Raw genomic sequence first — 4,637 nt, forward strand, 5'->3', positions numbered from 1 at the left:
GGGAGGGGCAGAGAGAGAAGGAAAGAAAGAATCCCAAGTAGGCACTGCACCCCCAGCACAAAGCCCCATGTGAGATCATGACCTGAACCAAAACCAAGAGTCAGATGCTTAACCAACAGAGCCACCCAGGCACCACATTTTTGAACATCTCACCTAGTAAGAGCAGAATACATGATCTCTGCAAGTGCACGTGGAACATTGACCAAGAGCAATAAAGTGAACTCATAAAGATTATATTCTCTGAACACAAATTACATTAGAAATGAATAACAGAAAAAAGTATGTGAAAAAATTCCCATATATTAAGAAATCACACAAGACTTTTCTAAATAACCCATAGGCCATGGGGGGCAGGGGCAGGAAATCTCAAAGCAAATTAGAAAAAAAATTTTTGGTATTTTTATTTTTTTAATTTTTTATAAGATGTATACTTTTATTTTTAATTTTTATTTAATTTTTATTTTACACCCAAGTTAGTTAGCATATAGTGCAAGAATATGCTTGATTCCTTAATGTCTCTTACCCATTTAGCCCACCCCCCCCACAACCCCTCCAGTAACCCTGTTTGTTCTCCATATTTAAGAGTCTCTGATGTTTTTGTCCCCGTTTTTATATTATTTTTGCTTCCCTTCCCTTATGTGTATCTGTTTTATATCTTTAAGTCCTCATATGAGTGAAGTCATATGATATTTGTCTTTCTCTGACTAATTTCGCTTATATAATACCCTTTAGTTTCCTCCACGTAGTTCCGAGTGGCAAGATTTCATTCTTTTTGATTGCCAAGTAATACTCCATTGTATATATCTACCAAATCCTTATCCATTCATCCGTCGATGGACATTTGAACTCTTTCCATAATTTGGATTTATTGATAGCGCTGCTATAAACATTGGGGTGTATGTGTCCCTCTGAAACAGCACACCTGTATCCCTTGGAAAAATACCTAGTAGTCATTTGCTCGGTTGTAGGGTAGTTCTATTTTTAATTTTTTGAGGAACCTCCATACTGTTTTCCAGAGTAGCTACACCAGTTTGCATTCCCACCAGCAGTGCAATAGAGTTCCTCTTTCTCGGCATCCTCGCCAACATCTGTTGTTGCCTGAGTTGTTAATATCAGCCATTCTGACGGGTGTGAGGTGGTATCTCATTGTGGTTTTGAAAAAAATATATATTTTTAAACTAAAAGAAAATGAACACACAACCTTCCAAAATTTCTAGATGCTAGAATGAAATTCAGAACTTTAAAAGCTTATAATTAAAATGAAAATACTATAAAAACCAATGAAAACCTAGATTTCATTTTAAGAAGTCAAAAAAAGAACAAAATAATCCCATAGTGAATGGAAGGATTAAAAACAGTAAAGAAATGGAAGTCAATGAAATAAAAAAAGGATAGAGAATAATCAATGAAACCACAAGCACATTCTTTTGAAAAACATAACCAGGAAAACTAGTAAATTTTCTTGAAGCTGATGAAGAAAAAGAGAGAAAACAAATTATCAATGTTATAGACAAAAGAGGTGACTGGCACAGTTCATACAAACATCATCTTCATGAATATGGACACAACCAACTTTTAAACACAGAATCTGCAAATCAAACTTAGCAATGTATCAGCAATGGGCCACAACCAGTTGGATTTTCTTCCAGAAATACAAGGTTAGTTGAACATTTAGAAATATATAAATGTAATTAATCATATTAGAAAAATTTAAATCTTTTTTAAAAAAAATGTTATTTATTTCTGAGAGAGAAATAACGGAGACAGCGTGAACAGGGGAGGGTCAGAGAGAGAGGGAGATACAGAATCCGAAACAGGCTCCAGGCTCTGAGCTAGCTGTCAGCACAGAGCCCAACCCGGGGCTCGAACCCACGAACTGTGAGATCATGACCTGAGCAGAAGTCAGACGCTTAACTAACTGAGCCACCCAGGCGCCTCTCATATTAGAAAAATTTTAAAAGGATCATATGACTATTAGATTTTGTGCTTAAAAGACCAAATGACAAAAATCAAAATCCATTCATGATACAATCCTGAGAAAACTCAAGGAGAAAACACCATTCATAGTTGACACGTAACATGTGGTGAATGGCTCAATGCTGTCCCTGGAGACAGAATAAGACACAGACACCTTGTCACAAAAATGGTCTTCAGCATTGTAATGAAAAGGCAGAAAAGGCACAAAAAAAAAAAAGAAAAGGCAAAAAAAGATGTAAAAAGAGTAAAGATTAAAAAGAAACTGCAGGAGACACGGTCATATACAATTAGAAAACCTTAATCAAAAAAGACACCAGAATGAAGTTTGTTCATCAAGATTAGGCAACAGGATCAATACAGAGGGATCAACTGTGCTGCTACTAATTAACAAATTAACAAAGAACAACTAAAGAGTGAAATTACATAAACAGTGCTACTTACAAGATACAGACTTAGGGATGAATCTAATAAAACACACAATATCCATACTCTGGCAATACAAAACGCTGCTTCAAGAAATTAAAGATCTAATTAAATTGAGAGGTAGAGATCATGTTCAAGGATCAGAACACTCAACATTATTAAGATGTCAACTTTCCCCAAACTGACTTATATAGTCAATAAAATCCTAAAGCAGTATTAAAACAGCTTTTCTTTTTTAAGAAATCAACAAGTTCATTCTGAAATGTACTAGAAATGCAAAAGACGTAGAAGGTCCAAACAATATTGGACAAGAGAACAAAGTTTGAGAATTTATACAATTTCATTTAAAGGTTTATTAACAAAGGTGTGGGAATACAGACAATGTAGATAAGGTATACAGGGGAGACAGAAAAAAAGGGTCCACAGATAGAACCCCTCAAAACACAGACACAAACACAAATAATCAACTGGGATTTTTAAAAAGGTACCAAAGTAGTCCAATGAAGAAAAGACAGTCTTTTCAACAAATAGTACTAAGACACCTGAATGTTCAAATGGAATAATCTAAATTTCAACCCTTAACATACACTATACACAAAAATGTATTCAAAACAGATCATACACTTAAACACAGAGCTAAAGCATTTAGAAAACAAGGGGGAAATCTGTGATGCTACTGGGTCTGTAAAGATTTCTTAGAAAATATTAAAACTGATAAGCTGGACTATAAAAATGAAAGGATTTTTTATTTTTTTTAATGCTTATTTATTTTTGAGACAGAGAGAGACAGAGTGTTAGTGGGCAAGGGGCAGAGAGAGGGAGACACGGAGTCTGAAGCAGTCTCCAGGCTCTGAGCTGTCAGCACAGAGCCCAGTGCAGGGCTCGAACTCACAAACTGCGAGATCATTACCTGAGCCAAAGTCAGACGTTTAACTGACTGAGTCACCCAGAAACCCCATCAAAATGAAAAACTTTTTAAGAGGCCACACATTGGGGGAGAATATTCACAATCAATAAAAATAAGACAAACAACCTAACTATGAAGTGGGCAAATGATTTGAACAGATGACACAAATGGCCAATATGTAAGTGAAAGATGCAAATGAAAAGCACAGGGAAATGCTACTAGGCACATGAAAAGGGCTATCATGAAAAGTTACATTACCAAAGTACTGACAAAAGTGTGAATAAATGTAACTCTCACACACTGATGACATAAAGGCAAAATGTAACAAGCACTTCAGACGAATGGGACATTACATACACTAACATACAAACCCAGAAATTTTACTCAAAATTTATCCAAGAGAAATAAAAACATGCCTACATTAAAATGTACATGAAGTTCGGGGCACCTGGGTGGCTTAGTCGGTTAAGCGTCCGACTTTCGCCTAGGTCATGATCTCGCGGTTCGTGGGTTCGAGCCCCGCGTCGGGCTCTGTGCTGACTGCCAGCTCAGAGCCTGGAGCCTGTTTCAGTCTGTGACTCCCTCTCTCTCTGACCCTCCCCTGCTCACGCTGTCTCTCTCTCTCTCCTAGAAATAAATAAAACAATAAAAAAAATTTAAAAAAAAAACGTACATGAAGTTCACTGCTGCTATGTTCTTTCTTAACAATCAAAAACTGGAAAAAGAATAGACAAAGAAGCTGTAATATATGTGTACAATAAAATATGACTTCGCAATAAACACGAAGTTGTGGCTGACATGTGGTAAAACATGGATGCATCTCAAAATCATGCTGAATAAAAGACAAGAAGATATCTTGCATAGATCCATTTACGTGAAATGATATTAAAAATATCAATCTAACCTGGTGACAGAAAGCAGATCACTGGTTGCCAGGGGCCAGGAGGAAGAAGTCCCAGGAGTGGCTGGGAGGGGAAGGAGAAACCCTCCTGGTGATGGGTGAATTGTCTCTCTTAACTGCAGGAGTAATACGTGTGAATATAGTCTTACTAAAACTCAAGTTGGGGGCACCTGGGTGGCTCAGTCGGTTAAGCATTCAACTTCAACTCAGGTCATGGGTTTGAGCCTTGTATCGGGTTCTCTACTGACAGCTCAGAGCCTGGAATCTGCTTTGGATTCTGTATCTCCCTCTCTCTCTGCCCTTCCACCACTTGTGCTCTATCTTTCTCTCTCTTTCAAAAATAAATAAATATTTTAAAAAATTGTAGTATCTTTCTTAATTAAATAAATTAAGTTAAAATAAAACAAACTCTCAAGTTGGCTACTTAAA

Source organism: Hyaena hyaena, unplaced genomic scaffold, assembly GCF_003009895.1.
Source record: "Hyaena hyaena isolate Hyena2069 unplaced genomic scaffold, ASM300989v1 scaffold_1038, whole genome shotgun sequence".
NCBI lineage: Eukaryota > Metazoa > Chordata > Mammalia > Carnivora > Hyaenidae > Hyaena > Hyaena hyaena.